Raw genomic sequence first — 19,539 nt, 5'->3', positions numbered from 1 at the left:
CAACCGATTTTTCGTTAAAATGTCTACATAGTACATGTCCTGTGTATATCAAATCGTAAGGTGTTGCCTGTATAGTGAACAAGCACGGGAAATATAGGGGAGAGAAGAAAACTGAGGAGCATTCCCACCGGTTGAGGAGAATTTTTTTCTTCTGTGGTCAACAAGAGCTACTACTTCGAGGTGACAATGACAGTAGCCTAATAAGAGAGATTTCACACCGTGTCGCCTGTGGATTTCACAAGTCGAAATTAGGTTTGTGCGGCCTTTTGTGTCGCTACGGTGTGAAACGTTGCTGTTGATTGGCCCATTCCAATGGACATGTATCGCTTGTCCCTTCGGTCTGAAATCTTCCTAAGTCTTGAAAATTCAAGTCACAAGGATGGAAAATTAGGGCCTTCTTAAGGTTAGGTGGGAAGGCAGACAGACGACAGCACCCTAAAGGATCATATCCAAACCTGCAGGAAGAACGCATCTTACTTTAATCTCCAATACGGAATGATAAAACTTCTGGTGAGTTGATTTTAAAAAATGTGTCCAAGATAAAGAGTGGCGTGCCCAGGATTTTCGGAAGGGAGAGGGGTTACGCATACTACTTTGGTGGTCAGTCCTGATTTTGCCATTTTTCCCCTGTCTTTGACGTTCTCCTTTATTTTTATTTTTTTAAAAAAAGGAATACTGGTTCAAATGGGGTTATGACCTCACCAACCCTCCCTTGGGCACGTCACTGGAGATAAATGAGTAAGCATTTGATCATACTGAGAGACGAAACATTAGAAGTGTTGGGAACGGAAGGGTTTTCACTGTGCATTAATTGTTTCGTGATCCAGCTGTATTCGAGAAGACTTCCTTGTTTCGTGCCGATATGACAAGACAGCGGAACTGTGACAGGCATTTTTGAACACTTGTGAGTGCTAAGGCCTGAATCTGAACAATTTAGTGCGTTTCGGCTTTTATAAGAGCTGCAAACATGGGAGGAGAAGACACGTTAGTGGTGTTCAGGCTCGAATCTGAGATAAATATTCGAGAGCTGTCTGCGTCAGTTCGCAGCCCACAATTTGAATCTCGCGTTGTCGAGTGGATTGTCCATCCCGTGCATGTGTATCAGCTTCGTAAAAACACTCAAAGGCACCGTAGATGTTTTTATGCCTGATGAGAAGAAATGGACAAACACACATACTGAGATGGTTCCGGCACACAATGTTAATGCATGGAAACAGAGGAGTCGAGTGGTAAAAAATGTTCCGATTTCACGTTCAGATTAAAATGACAGCCTTACAGTGGCGACGATTTAATTAAGGGATAGTTGCTCCCCATTTTTTTGCCTCAACATTATGGCCTCTTAATGTTAAGCCTTGTCTACCAAGAGAAAGTAAACTTTCCTTGCACCGCCGTCCGCCCCTTCCCCTTTTCGGAACCCAATTGCCACCACTGGTCTTAAACATACAATGTGAGGTTCTTACTATACCCCTTTAAAAATGGTGTTAAGCGCCCCCCCCCCCGAAAGGAATTCCTGGATACGTGCCTGTCTCCAGCGCACCCAATATTTTGTCGTGTTATTATTCCTGAATCGTGGACTGTTTATTGAAGTCAGAAAATAACACATTTTGTACAGAAAAATAAGTGAGGAGGTATCGTTTGTGTTCTGACTACCATGCTAAAGGTCCCGGGTTCGATCCCCGGCCGGTTCAAATCCGGGAACTTTTCTAACGGTGGAAGCGGCCCCGGCGCCTACCCAGCGTCGAATAACATGGGTACCTGGGGGAAACCCTGGGGGGTAAAGGCGGTCAGGGGCGTGATGCTGATCACATCACCCCCACTCACGACCGGATCAAGAAAGTGTGGGGCGTTACCCCCACACCCCCTATACGCCTTCATGGCGTGGTGCTATGCACAGGGGAACACTTTAACTTTACCTAGGAGGTATCGTTTGTGTACATTTTATTTGTCTCGCCTACAGCTATAGTCAGTTCGCTAATCGCTACACGTTGATATGGCGCGAGACTCGTCTGAACAATCAATATTCTCTTCCCTGTGTATGTAAATTCGGTTCGGAAATCCGCTATTTCTGATTTACCAAGTTTGTTCTCAAATAATTCGGGAGATTATGATGTGATTGTATAATATCTGTTGAACTTTCCAACACTCATGACAGAGCAAACATCTGAGGATTTTGTATGAAGCAAATGAAAAGGTGGTTGGTGCTCAGCTCCGAAACGATAATTTCGAGTAGTTCTCGCAAAACTCCTGGCAACATTTGTATGTGCACGTGCTGCTTATCTTGCGACTTGAAGGGACTTCCCCTGTAGTGCTTCCAACTGTCAGGTAATGTTTCTCGCCCTAGGATTGTGGTTTGGCGTCCTCCCCAATCCCCGCGCTATCAAGCACCATCATGGTTTGTAATATTTACCTCCTACAAATTTTGAAATGAGGAAACAAAGAAAACAACTCATTAAAAATAATATAGGTTATATCACACAGTGGGGTTATTTTACTTAAAGATTCGTAGTTTGCATTTCTGATTTTTTTTTTAATTTTAAAAAAGACTATCATATTTAAGAATATCTTAGTTATGTTTTAGTATGCTATTACTACTACTTTGGGAAAGAGAAAATTCCAGCAGTGTATTAAGAGAATATGAGCCTACAAGCAGTGGTGGCAATTTGGTTCCAAACTGAGGCAGCAAAGGTGCCAAAACTGGGGATGGGGTAGTTTACTTTCCCCTGGTAGATAAGGTGGCAAAAATTTGGGGTGGGGCAACTGTCCCCCCACGCCCCTCCTAACCGCCTACTAACTACAAATAAAAGTAGAAAAAGATTAAGAAACTAATTAAAATTAATAATACAGTATGCTGTATGTTCTCAGTAGAGAAAATTGTAATTCAAAAATCAACTGTGCTTGAAAGAAAAATATCGTTATAAATTTTAAAAAGTATAGAAAGAAAATTCTTGCTTTCAATGAAGCAAATTCGTTATTTATCCTTTAAATTATTATTATTAGCTTGAACAGGGAACGTGATGTACCGAGTTGAATGGTGACATCTATTCTCATGTGATGACTCCCCAAGTAGGGGGTAATTTTATTACTTATAGGAACAAGGGTCGAGTAGCACATTGTATGTTATTCTTCTCTGCCAAGTGTAAATTTCTCCATGACATATTCTGAATTTGTAGTCTTTAAAAAAAAGCTCTGAAAGGCGCCCTAGGCTTCAACTCCCTAGGTTAACCCTCGCTACGAGCGTGTCTCAAAGAGAAGACACCAGGGTAAATCAGTGACTGTCCATAGCGTACGCAGAGGGTGAGGTCTGATGGGGCTTCAGCCCCTCCAGAAATTTTGAGAAAACCAAAATTTTCAAAATAAAGCAGTGAAGAACTCGGGAAAAGTAAAGTGGTAACTGAACCCCCCTCCCCCGATTATCATTTTTTCTATGAACAACTTTTAAAACGAAGGTTAAAAATGGTAATTATGAAATATTTATTTTATTGTATTGTATATTCCGATCCCATCCCCCCAAAAGGCAGTTATGTCATACCACAGATCTGTGGTAATACCCACTTTTACAATTCCGACCCCCTCCGAACATATCATTATATTTCAAGCATTGTTAAATTTACAATATTTGAAAAATATTCAATTTTCTATAAAGTAAAGAAAACCTGTTTCTTTACACCTTCAGCATACACAAATTTTAGCGAAGATATCCTTCATTAATCAATAGATTCCTATATGTTTGACGAGTTGACTGTCAGACAAACGTTTATGGCCAATAAGAAAATGAACACTGTTGTAACAATGCATGCGATGTTTTGCAAAATTATATTATTGAGTAATCAGTGCAATTTAAGTAATGGTGCAAACCACTTCCACAGCTATCAAGTAGGTTTCGAGGTAGAGTCCGGGACCAATGTAATCGAGGGGTCATTTGGGAAGTGCGAATTTCAGTCGTGTACGTCATTACACCAAGAATCAATTCTAACCTACACTTGCATTGCTTTATACGAACAATGCATAGTACCGTGAACAGGAACCAAGCTGACTTCCTTGTTTTGGAAATTAGAGTAATATTGTTTTGCAAAAATAGAGTCTAGGGCTGTAATAGATTGTAATTATTGTGTTATGCTGTTATAATTCCTCCCGTTGCAACGGTAAAGCCAACGACAGATATGATGAGTAGAGTAAATTAACCAAGAAAACGAAAACCTATTGTCTCAAGTCTCAAGAGGTCTCGGGTTCGATACCATTTTCAGACATATTGTTCAGTGGTTCGGATCCAAATTTAAACCGTATGTCCCGTTCCGATTAGCCCATTATGAGCATAAAGTGGGCTTAAATCAAACTTTAAGAAACATTCTCGAGCGTGTTAAACTTTGTGACAAAAGGCAGAGCATTTGAGTCTTCAAAAATATGAGGCATATCTTATCTCCAAAAGCTTGTCAGTTGGGAGGGGCGATGGAGACCTATCGTGGTTTGTTCGGATCCCATTTTAAACTGTAGGTTCAGTCCCTGTTAGCCTACCTCTGCACAAATTAGTCTTAAAACTCAAACTTATTATCAAAGTCCTGTTATTTTTGTTCTCCCAAATTTCTACGAAACTGCGCGCGTCACGATGCTCCCTCCCCTTCTGGACACTCCTACCGCCTGCCCCCTTTTAATAATTTGTGACTATATTCCATATCTATCCATATTATGGGTATATCGGTTGATTTAAGTGCCTATTTTTGCGATATGCAAGAGTGAAACACGGAGATACGGAACCTCAAAGAATCGAAGTTCTGTGGGTGTTTTTAACCGCATTAGATAGCAACACTTACTACATGGCGCCACCTGTGCAACGGGTTCCAAAACAGAAGGACTTGCTCTACTTCTCAAACTCTTACGCCATTCGGCACAGTACACTGGAAACCAATTGTGCGTATCACATTTTGTTAGCGATTGCTTTCAATAATTTCAAATCTGCCCAGTAGAAGTGGATTGAAGTCACGAGCTGATAATTTTGTGTTACAGGAGGTGAGTACAGTGCCATTGATTTTGCATTTAAAGTCCTGCGAGGATGTCAGGGATTCCTCCAACTAGCTAGATCAATAATTCCTTTGCAGGTGATAATTGTACCCTTGCACAACCCTTCCCCCATCTAAGAAATTATACCTTTTCATATGTAACAGTATCCGAGCAATCAACAGATATAAAATGGTTCGATTGTTGACATGAACACACAAGTACTGTTTATACTTTTGGTACACCAAATTAGTACAGTGCGTCCATTTCCTTGCGAGGCCGAGAGATCGGGAGAAGTGTGGCGGGCGACGCCAGTGGAGATGCCGACATGTTCGACCAGCAACGTCACGCTTATTTTTATGGACATATCTTTAGCATGCAGATATTTATATTAATATTGCAAAACGAGTACTAACCTGTGTTATAAGAGTTGTTCAAAATGATGTCGACCTACATTCACACATTCCTGGCATCGTTTGATGAAATTGAGTTTTATTTGGAGAGCGTTCTAACGCTGCCCCAATTTCGTCGAGTTTTCTACGGTTAGAATCCGTCGTTTTTGCTGAAGGGTTCTAAAATTGAACGATCTAGTCTCGTAATGTAAGGACAAAACGTCTAACCGTCTCTCTACCTGGTGAAACTCTAGGGAATTTCTGTGCAAATTGCCTACACACGTCTCAACACGAGTGTTTTCACGTCAGCGTCATACATAAAAATTTTGTTCTAACGTGAACTTTGCGGCTGGCATTTCTATCTACACACAACACACACTACAATTACACAAAGAAGTAGCACGGCAAGTAACCAAAAAACACACTTTTGCACCATAGGCGTGCACAGACCCTCTGATTGGGGGGGGAGGGCAAAAGCCTTGATGAAAGTTCAGTCGGGAAAGAAAAATCTCATTTTATCTCACTCTTTTAGTTCTATTGCATTGATGGATATATACACCGAGTGAGTTTTTTTTAGATTGACACAACGAAATATCTCGAAAAGTACGCATCTGATCAAAAAAATGTTCTGAATGAAATTTGTTTGTCTCGAAGGGGCTCATCCAATGATGCCAAACTCCCCCCCACCCCACCTCCTGGGGGTGGGCGAGGGGCAACTTTAAAATCTCACATGGGAACCTCCATTTTTTATTGCAGATTCAGATTCTCCAGACAAAAATATGTAGGTTTTGTCTGAAACTTTCTTTTTGGATTTGTGATAAATGGCGCTGTAATCGCAAAAATGAAATATTGAGGAAATGGTAAATGATCGCAAAATGACATGAGGCATGTTGAATTTTTATAAGAAACTGCATTTAGCATAACCCAGGAACAACGACGTGGACATAGCAGTATTTTGTTCCCATCAGGGTGCTTTTGTAAGGTGAGTCCCCTCCCCTCTCACCATTGGGGTGCTTGTGTTAGGTAAGTCCCCTCGCCTCTCACCATCAGGGTGCTTGTTTTAGGTGAGTTCCCTTGCCTCTCACCATTTGGGTGCTTGTTTTAGGTGAGTCCCCTCACCTCTCACCATTTGGGTGCTTGTTTTAGGTGACTCCCCTCGCCTCTCACCATCGGGGTGCTTGTTTGTAATAATCATTTTACAATAAGTGCTCGAAAATGTCACCACCCACTTCGATACACTGATTTATCCGCACTTGGAATGATTGGACACAACTGAGAAGCATGCCCGGTGTAATCTTTCGACATGCATTGGTGATTCGCTCAATCATGTTCTCACGCGTTGTTGGCAGTTCATGATAAACTTCACTCTTCACGTAGCCCCACAAACAAAAGTCATGCGAAGTAAGATCTGGCGATCTTGCAGGCCAAGACACTGGATCACCTCTTCCGATCCACCGACGGTTGTACAAATCATCTAAAACTTCCCGTGCTGCAACAGAATAATGTGCTGGACAACAGTCATGTTGCAACCATATTGTTTGTCGCACGTCTAAGGGAAGGTCTGCAAGCAATACTGAAAGTTCGTTCTGCAAGAAGGTTCGATATTTCTCACCATTTAAGTTCCCATCGATAAAATATGGACCAATAAGATTATCTCCAATTATTCCACACCAAACATTCACCTCGGTGGAGATCTGTTGAACAACTCTGCGAAAAGAAGCATGCAATCGCACCCGGCCTGGATAACGGTGAGCATAAAGAATCACAACATCATTGATATTCCTGCCACTTTCTCTATAAATGTCACCATTTCAATTTTCTCTTGCACCGTTGTAGCCTGCATTATAACCACTAATGGAGTCAAGGAAGAAAAACACTACTTCCGTTCTCTTCTTCAGGCTTCGTGGCAGATTATGCTGTGTTTGTTTGACTAGGAAACAAGGTCAAATGATCTTTAGGAGAAAACATGCGGTCTTGAAACATGCTCAGCAATCTGTTAAAACGGTTAACCACTTATAAAACTGTAAAACGTTGAAAATTTCAAAGCTCCGTAAAAACCTTTTACCATGTGAAAATAAACAATCTCACTTCCGCGGAATGGATCGTCGAGTTAGTCGTCTTCACAGCTAATGTTGTGTTGCTGATGCGCTGCTGATGGCCCCGCCCACTTGCTTCCCTCCCTCCTTGTCCCCGCTACTCCTGAATTATTACGTCATCCCTCCGCCTTGGAACTCCTCTTATCACCATGAACGCTCGTGTCATTTCTTTCCTTACATTAAAGCCTATTTGTTTTTATCTTCTTCCATTTTGTTTAACATCTTTACCCATCTTTCCTCTACATTCCCTTTCTTCAACGTTTTACAGTTTTATAATTGGTTAACCTCGTTTTTAACAGATTGCCGAGCATGTTTCAGGACCGCATGTTTTATCTTACAAACCATTACACCTTGTTTCCTGATCAAACAGACATGGCATAATCTGCCACGAAGCCTGACGAAGAGGACAGTGTATTTCTCAAGAATTGCGCAAAATCTTACTTTTTGCGAATCTGCAATAACAAAAGGGGGTTCCCATTTGAGATTTTAAAGTTGCCCCTCACCTCACCCCCAGGAGGTGGGGTGGGGGTGGAGTTTGGCATCATTGGATGAGCCCCTTTGAGACTAACAACTTTCATTCAAAACTTTTTTTGATCAGATGTGTACTTTTCGAGATATTGCGTTGTGTCTAATTTAAGAATGAGTTTATAAAAATCACAGTGTCCAGGCCAACGCAGGAAACAAATGTTTCTTGTGACCAAAAATGGAAGCTCTTTTTGAGCATGGTAAATTTGCATTTCATAAACGAGCAAATTTGCAAAAATTCGCCCCCTAGTAATAAGTACCACTGAAGAACATTTAAAAAATAATTGAATAGGATATTAATCAAACAGTTTTGGTCTTAACATACTGCACATAGTTGTTAATGTCAATATTTAGTTGCATTCACGTTCGCGATAAAATGTCTTACTTCAGAAAACATAATAAATACCACGTTACCATATGGATAGAGCGAAACCTGGCAAACTGTGCGAATAACGCTCGAACATTTAAACTATTGCTATACGCACGTAGCCCAGTAGTTCACATACAACCGTAATTTGTCTGTGGTTGTTTGTGGCAGTGGGCCTTCAAATATGCTTCGTGAAGTGAAAGACGCAGTGAAATTGAAACTAAAGTAAAGATAGTCATCATCTCCATGTTAAAATGTAATTTAGTCTATCTTACCAATACATAGCAATATATGAGAATGAATAGATGATTATGGGCTGACACTACCAGGACGAATTTTTACACATATATTTGTACAATTATTGTCCCATTGAAATTATATTTGATATTCTATATATTCGAGCAAATCCGCTCGAGCATGGGAGATTCGATCAAGTTTGGGTGAACGAAAGTGATCCAATGCAGTCCTCTGCTAGGTACAGTTTTGTTAGAAAAATCTGTCGCATGGAATTTTTCTAAGCCCAACGTCTTACCAAATTATGTTGGGAGCTCTGCAACAAGGAAGTGTTGTGAAATATACGATCCTCCAATCAGAGTGAAGTTCGATTCGGAGGAGCAGGAGGCATGACTCATGGTCTTGTCCACAGGAAGTTCAACCAATGCAACATTTCCTGACATGAGATAACGTCCCCATTGTTTCAATAACGCGAATCAGCAGAAAGATTGCACAACAGTTTACTTCGTCGCTTTAATTGCCTTCAATTGTTTCAAATTAGTATTAAATTGTCCCAATTATAATTCACGAACTTAATATATGTATTCATGTATGTGTTTGACAATCATATATCACTCATTAGAACAATTTTCACATTGTTTTCACTACGTAAGATGACATTTCATTTACATTTACGAAAAAATAGTAACAGTTTTCATTAATTAATTTAGAGATGAATTTTTATTTGTTGAGTTAATGATTAGGTGAATTTGTTATTTTTCACGGAAAGAGGGAACCACAGCTGAAAGAAAATACACAAATTACGTTATTGCGGACAAGAGTTCGTTTTAACATCTATCTTTGCACATAGGCTAATCACAACTCGGGATACATTTAAATTGGAATCTGAAACATTATGCGACCTGACTGGAACTCTGAGAAGGACACACTGATTACAAGACGTCGATACATTACCAGTATGGTCTGGCGAACGGCAATAATAATGGGTTGTGGGAGTGGGAGAGGGGTGACTGAAAGTAGAAAATAAATAGTATTTTTGTGGGTATTTAATGTTATATTTATACACATACAAACCTAAGAAAATATTTATTTTGATACATGTGTGTGGGGGGGGGGGTAAGGAAGGGGGAAAAGAAAGGAACAGAAAGATATTGGGAGAGATGGGGCGAAGAGGTGATTGTAGAAAGGGCGAAGAGGTGATTGTAGAAAAAGTTTTATTTGACGTTCAGTAATAAAAACAATCAAATCAATAATTATTATCTTATAAATACCATATTTCATGTAAATTTGTTTTAGAGATGGGGCCGGGGAGCTGTATGTGGAGACACATAGTGGTTCGTATCTCACTTTAAGCTGTAGGTCCAGGCCCGATTAGCCTATATGTGCATAAAGTGGACTTAAAAGTCAGTAGGAAAATAACGTCGATCTAGTATTTTGGATTTTAGATGCGTTGAGACCACTAACATTACCAATTCTTATAATAAGAAACCTGTCCTCATCTTACCATTTCGAAAGAGAGAGAGCTAATTGTATAATCTTTTGTTGTTAATGTCAAAAAAGACTAATTCAAATAGTAACAATGGGAACAAATAAAGCTTACGAAAAGTTTTTGCCAGTGTGGGGATTTGAACCTACGACCATTAGAGTGACAACTCAGTGTGATAACCACTACCCCAGGAGTTCTTTCCTTTATACGTCATGATTGTAAGTTAAGACCAATTCGTTCAATGTGAATTAGAAATATAATCCCCACCCACCTCTTTATAAACAACACATCCAAGCGCTCCTTTGAAGCAAATGAAATAAAAGTGGTATGAATGTTTCAAAACATTTAAGCAAAATCTACTATATTTATGACGCAATCGTTTTACATGGAGAGGTTACAACTTCAAAAATTGAGGTTGTGACGTGGCTTCTTTTAGTGGTAGGGTAGAGATTGGTATGGCATGGTTCTAGCGTGCAGTAGCCAGTAATTTCCGAGAAAGTAACTTCATTTTTTTTAAGATGGTAAATTGTTCAGTGATAGGCTATCAGTATCACACGCTGAAGATTGTAGGTTTGACTTCTGTTCGATTACCCCTATTATTATTATATAGAGGAACTAAGTATTGTATTTAATTAATAATGTAAAGAAATAAAAATGTTATCTATTTTTAAAAAATAACACTCTTTTCTAATGATTTTTGAATGTTATTTTTGAAAATAATTTTTCAGAATATGTTTTTGAATTTCTCATTATTTTACAAATATTTGCATAAAAATTATCCACGTGTTATATTCGACGAAATGTCATGTACAGCGAGAGAGATACATTTTTATTTTAGGGAAAATTATCAAGAAAGAAAACAAATAAATACTATTGACATCATTTTGTGAATAGCATTTATTTTACATTATTTTTTGTTCACCATGTATAGTTGTATTCTTGTAAAAGCATGAAAAACAATATATTCGTAAAGAAAATATTATACAAATTTTCGTAATAAGTAAAATGCAATAAAAATTTTCGGTTTAATAAAGAATAAAAATCGCAGGATTAACAGAATGGGGAATCGAACACAGACTTTTACATCCCATAAAATGCCTTGTAACATTTGCAATGAAGTCATGTAGATTCAAGTAAAAATATTTCATGCAAAATCGCAAGTTATAAGATTGTTCAAATATATTAACTGAAATCAATGTGTCCATAATTTATTATACTGTCAGCCATTCGGCACTTGTCGTTACAAAATCTCACCATATCACCATTCACTAATTAATCAAATTGAATATTGAACCACTTCACAGTTCAATGTGCAACAATAGTTTCGGCTCATATCATGTAAGACGTAAACTCAATTCAATTCTCTCATTGTATGTAACTTGTATGTTGAGCTCATGTAGAAATATCAATTATGAGCTCTAAGCTAAATTTGACGCTACAATCGCTTGATCAACTCTTGCGTCTCGCTGCCAGACATTCTAGTCCAGGGTGTACTATGTGGAAGTAACAGTTGGGTGTACTTCGTGGAAGGTCAGCCCTTACACCCTTGTAGCGTGTTTAGCTCAGCATGATAACTGTAAATATAACTTTTTATTCCTCCTGATTAACAATTTGTTTTTATATCTATTTAAAATCTAAACCAACTCACTTCCATGTAGTACACCCTGAACAGCATATTGCAGACTAATGAGGCTCTGGTGACTGGACCTACTGTTAGTATAATCTTCGTAGGACCGTGTGTGTGTGTTGTCCTGTGGTTTGTCCTTGTTTGTGCTGACTGTCCCTTTTACAGCCTCAGCTTTTAACCCAGGTAAGGATATAGTTTAATTTTTCAGACACGCTTTTATTTTTGTCATGAAATGGGGCTGGGCCCCGTATAGCGTGACGGATGCAAAATACGCTAAGTTTTGATGCACACAAATCGTAATTCAAATTTAAAAAATCTTAACATAGATGTTTCAAAACACCTATTGATCTACTGAAACCAGTACAGTAGAGAAACTGCAAGTGAAAATAATTTTTTCAGTATAGTGTATAATATGTTAAGCTTAATATTTTGGCTGTAAATATTAATTTCATTCCCCGTATTTATATATTTTTGAAACTCTGAACACAGAAGATGTTTTAAAACACCTATTGATCTACTGAAAACAGTAGACAAAAGTTTCAGAGGAGTAAGTAGAAAAGAGACATGATATAACACCCAAAGAATTCAACCATTATGAATTTATGTTACATACTTTTTTTTATTTCACTTTCCAAAACCTAGGAGCTCAAAATAATACATGGCATGCGATTTACTAGACAGTCTGCTTTTCTGTGATTGATTCGTCGTGCCCAGTTGGGAATTACTACCGTTCAAGGTAAAAGGGGAAGGGGAAGAAATCTACCACAGTACCATGACGTGTGAAGTAACATGTTCAAAAGCATCCAATACAACTGATAAAGGTTCACCTGACATTGTAGATGTGGGAAACACGTTTCACGCTGGTTTCCAGAATGCAAACGCGGTGGCTGTGGCTAAATCTGGAACGAACGGTGGAATGAGAAATCGTTTGTAACATTTAACAATGACATTTCGCATTTACAAAATATGAGATATGTAGACTTTGATTTATTTATTATAGTAGACGGTAGAGAATTACTTACCACAAAAGTCAAGTTCTAAATTGCAGACATCAAAATCTACTCAAGGTTGTAAAATAAATTTGTGCAGATAGGTTAATAAGGTTTACAAGATTGCTAACGACTCTTAAGACAAACTTTCAACGAAGGTTAATGAGTGAGGAAATGGGAAATTGTTAAAAATAGCAGCCTACTTGATTGAAGATCGAAGGTTCGAATCTCTTATAGAACCGGCTATTTTTTCAACTAATTTTTGGTGCGTAATAGATTTAATGTATTGTCGACATTTATATGAAACAAAATATGAAAACTCTCCTCCTCCGTAGCAGTGCGGTCTAAGACTTTGTGCTTTGGACTCTGACTGCAGCGGGACGGCATGGATTCCAGTCATCCTGGGTTCTCGGCCTGTTATGTGTATAGGACCGGTGGCAACCCACCATCGTGAGGAAATTGGGAAGCTACGAGTGACTGGTTTCAGATATCTTATATAACGGCTGAGTGTTCGACGTGCTGACCAACGTCACTTCGTTGCCAGTTGAAGATCTCCACACCTCTAGGTAGGATTGTGGAAGGGAGACTGACAGTCAGGAGATAGCCCAAGGCCCTTCGAGGTTTTAAAATATGAAAGGAGATTTTTTTCAGTATGACTTCTGCAATACTAATTAGTTCCTAAGTGAGATAATGAATAGGACAGAGAGATATTAAAATATGACTTCACTGTTTAAAAAAATAAGCATTAACACATTTTTATATTCACATACCTCTTTACAAATTCCTGAGCACGTCACTACAAATGAACCAATCTAGTGCACACTAAAGCCTTGGCTTATCAATACCTATGGGGTATTCTACAATTACAGTCAAACCACAACCTCAATTTTCGAAGTTGTAATCTCTCCATGTAAAACGATTGCATCGTAAATATAGTAGATTTTGCTTAAATGTTTTGTGACATTCATACCACCTTTATTTCATTGGGGTGTGTTGTTTATAAAGAGGTGGTGGGGATTATATTTCTAATTCACATTGAACGAATTGGTCTTAACTTATAATCATGACGTATGAAGGAAAGAACTCCTGGGGTAGTGGTTATCGCACTGAGTTGTCACTCTAATGGTCATAGGTTCAAATCCCCACGGTGGCAAAAACTTTTCGTAAGCTTTATTTGTTCCCATTGTTACTATTTGAATTAGTCTTCTTTGACATTAACAACGAAAGATTATACAATTAGCTCTCTCTCTTTCAAAATGGTAAGATGAGGACAGGTTTCTTATTATAAGAATTGGTAATGTTAGTGGTCTCAACGCATCTAAAATCCAAAATACTAGATCGACGTTATTTTCCTACTGAATTCTAAGTCCACTTTATGCACATATAGGCTAATCGGGCCTGGACCTACAGCTTAAAGTGAGATACGAACCACTATGTGTCTCCATTTGTCATCCTGCACTGAACTTAAATAAACAGCTCCCCACCACCATTTCTAAAACAAATTTACATGAAATATGGTATTTATAAGATAATAATTATTGATTTGATTGTTTTTATTACTGAACGTCAAATAAAACTTTTTCTACAATCACCTCTTCGCCCTATCTCTCCCAATATGTTTCTGTTCCTCTCTTTTCCCCCTTCCGAAATATTTTCTTAGGTTTGTATGTGTATAAATATAACATTAAATACCCTCCAAAATACTATTTATTTTCTACTTTCAGTCACCCTCTCCCACTCCCACAACCCCTCATTATTATTGCCGTTTGCCAGACCATACTGGTAATGTATCGACGTCTTGTAATCAGTGTGTCCTTTTCCAAGTTCCAGTCAGGTTGCATAATGTTTCAGATTCCAATTTAAATGTATCCCGAGTTGTGATTAGCCTATGTGTGCAAAGAAAGATGTTAAAACGAACTCTTGGCCTCAATAATGTAATTTGTGTATTTTCTTTCAGCTGTGGTTCCCTCTTACTGTGAAAAATAACGAATTCACCTAATCATTAACTCAACAAATAAAAATTCATCTCTAAATTAATTAATGAAAACTGTTACTATTTTTTCGTAAATGTAAATTAAATGTCACGTAGTGAAAACAATGAGTGATATATGATTGTCAAACACATACATGAATACATATATTAAGTTCGTGAATTATAATTGGGACAATTTAATACTAATTTAAAACGATTAAAGGCAATTAAAGCGACGAAGTAAATTGTTGTGCAATCTTTCTGCAGATTCACGTTATTGAAACAATGGGGACGTTATCTCATGTCAGGAAATGTTGCATTGGTTGAACTTCCTGTGGACAAGACCATGAGTCATTCATCCTGCTCCTCCGAATCGAACTTTACTCTGATTGGAGGATCGTATATTTCACAACACTTCCTTGTTGCAGAGCTACCAACATAATTTGGTAAGACGTAGGACTTAGAAAAATTCCATGCGACAGATTTTTCTAACATGACTGTACCATACAGTTGTGTGCTACTCGTAGGATTAATACCTAAAGCAAAGATAAATAATACATGTGAGGATATTGTGGAACTCGTAGAGAGTTTGAAAGTCGGACAGCATTAAACTATTTTGATACCGTGGTTTTGTTATAACAGATATCCAGGAAGACAACCCAATGGTCTGGATTATAACAACAATATTAATGAATGTGCTACAGTGCTCAAAATAATAGTTGGCTAGGAATCCTTGAAAAGGGTCATTTTATTCTCAATGTATGGAATGATTGGTTTGATTTGATTTGTTGTTTTAAGTCCACTTTATGCACAGCAAGGCTAATTGGGACTGGACCTACAGTTTAAAGTGGGATCCGAACCACTGTGTCTCCACGGGGTATCAAACCAGGGACCCCTTGATTACAAGGTGATGACGCTGCCAATGTGCCATCAGGGAGGTCCCGAATGTATGGAACGCCACTGTACAAGTTTACAGTTGCCACTTTTTCCACTAATGTATAATTGCAATTACGATAAAGTACAGGACACAGGCCATTCCGGTGGCATAGTGGTATCATTGTCGCCTTGTAATCTAGGCACATAGTGGTTCGGATTCCACTTTAAACTGTAGTTCCAGTCCAAATCATCTTATTTGTGCTTAAAAAGTGCACGTAACACAATACATTCATAAATATGTTATAAAAAATCATGCTACCATACTGGCTGTATAGTGGAACCACAAGCAAAGAAACCTGCGCAGACCAGCAACTCCTGTGCACCGTACTTGTGCGAGGAGGGTAGGGGGAGATTGGACCATGTTTCCTTATGGCCCAACCTGAACGGAAGAAGGGAAAACTGCGCGGGACTTTTCGTCCAAGGTTTTTACCTTGTGGTCGCTCTATAGCAGCAAGGTCAAGTGAGTAAAAAAAAAATCCTGCTGAAATTTCGAGGTGGAGAACTGTAGAATGTGTTTCATTGTTGCCTTCTTGACACTTGGTAGGAAGAGTGAAATGCGGTAACAGGGAACAAGCTTCACGATATTAAGCCCACCATAGGCGCATAGAGTTCCTCGTCCCGTTCCTCTCATTGAGAAGAAGTTCTTATTACCCTACTGCACATTGGACACAGCCATCTAATGCATGGTCACTGCTGCAAGGGCTTTACCCTCCGATGCGTAGTGTTTGTAACGTCATTTTAAATATTCCACATATTCTTGTTGAATGTGCCGATTTTGCTTTCCTCAGACAGGCTTTTAATATTCCCAGCTGTTTGTGACTCCTTTTGGGCGATGACAACAGTGTTTTATCAAATATTTTTAGATGTTTGCGAGGTACTGGTCTCTTCCACTGTCTGTGACGAAGCTTTTAGTTTAGCTATTCTGACTTTTTAATGTGTTGTGTTTGTCTTGTGCAAGTCCCTTTACAACCTTCAACTTTGAATTTTTCCCAAGGGGCTTTTTACACCCTTGTTTTAACTTTTTAAAGTGGGAGTGATTGCTGCTACAACTGTTTCTAGCATTCCCATTGGCACATAGTTTTTTCGGGTAGTGAATAATCTGTGGTGGTTAGGTTAGGCTAGTTGGGTTTGGTTTTCTTAGAAGATGATGATGAAAAATGGTTGTAGCAGCAATACCGACCTTTTAAAGTCAGAATGTTTAGGTAAGGGATATTTACCCACATACTTTGAAGTGATGATGCACCTAAAACTTTTAATTCAATCAATCAATCAATATCCGATAGAGTACGAGTAAATCACACTTGTCTAATGTTATACTCTTACAAATGTATGCAAAATGAGTTTCTCTATCGACAAGATATACCACCTCCACGTTTCCATCAAAAGGTTACGCGTGACAATGAGGACGACTGATTAGGATAAAGAAATGCTCACAAAAAATACCCTTGCCCAGCCTAGACTCGAACACAGGAACTTTAGTGGCGAGAACGAAAATTGTCCACTTAACGCCCTCAACGCCCTCAGCTACAGAACCGGCTTCTTTATAACAAAGTGAAGCTAATATAGCTAATTTGTGAATGCTGAAAAAGGTCAAACACTTGTGTCAATTTGACACTGTCAAATCCATTTTATGCACAGATAGGCTAGTCGTGTAAGTTCGCCTACAATTAAACTGCAATCCAAACTACTGTGCCTTGTGTGTTTTGCCGAGTTTCGTGATGCAATATTGATAGTATTTGTATTTTTTTTTTTGGTATCCTTTGTAGTGAACTATGCACCGCCATGCTTCCAAAATTTAAATATTTGTGAGCCACTGTAATTTTTATGTGTATGTGATATATATTTGTATTAACTCATTGTTCTATGATCCTGTACACACTATAAGATGTGATAAATTGTTTTTGCAATCTGTAGTTCAGTAGTGCAACTCTTTCTTCTTCCTTTTTCAGATATCTAATGGGAGAGAATACAAGGATGGAGCAAAACCAAACTGTGAGGGAGAGTATGCTACATGAAATGTGGGAAGCAATAAGATGTGTTGAATGTTTAGATACAATATTATGTGATGTATACTGTTGTTCAGGTTATCATTGCACAGCATTATTTTGTTCCAAATGTTTACAAAAATTGCGCATGTGTCCAAAATGCACAACTGAATTAAAGAAAATTGAATCTGCCAAAGCTTGTGTAGAACTAAAGAATATTATTCAGAAAATGCCTCTTAGATGCCAAAATGCAAAATTTGGATGCTCGGTGGTTCGTGTAGGCAGAAATCTAGACCTACATATGAGGGAGTGTGAGTACACACACTACAAATGTCCTTTCACAGTAGATCTTGATTGTGGAAGGAAAGACAGTTTTGATAAATTGCAAATGAAGAATCACATTCTAGAAGTACATTCCAAGCGTGTGCAGACTGGAAGTTTGGATGCTGCTGGTAAATTATGGAAAATTGAAGTAGGTATCTGGAACTCCAACCCTGTCTGCTTCCATGTTCAGGAATGGGGAATATTTTTCTTGTTTTTTGAAGAACCTGAAAGGTATACTTTTGTTTCAAGTTTTTGCATTTTTCACCTTGGTACAGTGAAGGAGGCAAAAGAATATATGTATCACATTCTACCGAATGCTGTAGGAGACGAAGTAATATCTTCCATCTACATGCAACCTACATTAAACTCACTCCAAGATTCTGCTAGAAATGAACTTCAAAAATTGGGAAAAACTAGCATTGAAATATCTATGAACTAATATATGAAACAACCAGTAAACAGAACCTGATTTACCAATTCCTCAGAATCCATTACTAATCTTATTTTATTAAGCTATTGTCATGTTTTTCCAAATTTATCAATTTCTTTCTATGTATAGTAAGAATGCACATTTTCGTTAGATATCTTTTACACGTGTGCAATTATGTACAAGAGACACTAAAAAACTGTTTAGGTAGAAATATATCATAGCTATGTAATTATTATCTGCTTGCATACTTTAGCTTCTGAGTATTGTATTCATTGAAGATAAATAAAATATCTCCAAAGTCTGGTCTGTCTATTTAACACAATGATACATAAATGTTGTGGTTCCAATTGCACATTAAATAGAATAGAATAGAATGGTCTTTATTTAAGCAGTTGTGTTTCGGCCTCATGTGCTGTTCTTACAACCAACCCTTGTCAAAGATACAATAAATGAATAAAAACAAAAAGAAAAAAAAAACACGTAATTATCATGATAATACAATAAAGATAATATAAAGATTATACAATGATAAAATAATACATTGAATATATTAGTACATATACTGTGGAGTAAAGATAAGTAATAAGTCTTCGGTAGTTCAATGTGTGTGTGGGGGGGGGGGTTAGTTTAGGTATGCATTATATGATTTATAAGTGCAGGTGCAATTGTTAACATTGAAGGTTAATGAAGTTGTTGGGACAATAGTAAGTTCTTTAGATTTTTCTTAAAACTTTGATGGCAAATAATGGTGGTAAATGGTGGAGGCAGTTTGTTCCACTTTGATGGCAAATAATGGTAGTCAATGGTGGAGGCAGTTTGTTCCATTCCCTGATCCCTGTAACAATGAAGGACTTGGTATATGTGGCGGTTTTATGTTTGGGGATTTTTAGATTGTGCTTCTTGCAGATATTATGTTCGGCTGATGTTCTATGAGAACAGATTTTATCGGATAAGTATTTTGGGGAGCCACTCTTAAGTATTTTGTGCATCAAGGTGAGTGTTAAGTATTTTCTTCTATTGTTAATGTTTAGCCAAGAAACTTTCTTTAAATAGGGGATACATGTTCCTTTCTGTTTAGGTTAAATATGAAACGTGTACAACAATTCTGAATTTTTTGAAGTTTATAGTTTAGGCCCTGGGATATATTACTGTACACTGGAACGCAATAGTCTAATGTGGATGGG

The 19,539-nt window shown here is 38.1% G+C and overlaps 1 long non-coding RNA gene across 1 annotated transcript; it reads left to right on the top strand.

The window, feature by feature from the left end:
• Nucleotides 1-4,877: 4,877 nt before the first annotated feature.
• On the top strand, nt 4,878-18,656 carry LOC145994721 (uncharacterized). Its single transcript, XR_014442394.1, has 2 exons — nt 4,878-5,004; nt 17,566-18,656. It is a non-coding gene; the product is annotated as an uncharacterized LOC145994721 (long non-coding RNA).
• The last annotated feature ends 883 nt before the right edge of the window (nt 18,657-19,539 follow it).

This window comes from Lepisma saccharinum, chromosome 11 (assembly GCF_977018435.1).
Source record: "Lepisma saccharinum chromosome 11, izLepSacc3.1, whole genome shotgun sequence".
Classification (NCBI taxonomy): domain Eukaryota; kingdom Metazoa; phylum Arthropoda; class Insecta; order Zygentoma; family Lepismatidae; genus Lepisma; species Lepisma saccharinum.
The sequence above is the reverse complement of the archived record's forward strand: the minus strand, read 5'-3'. Positions and strand labels throughout refer to the sequence as shown.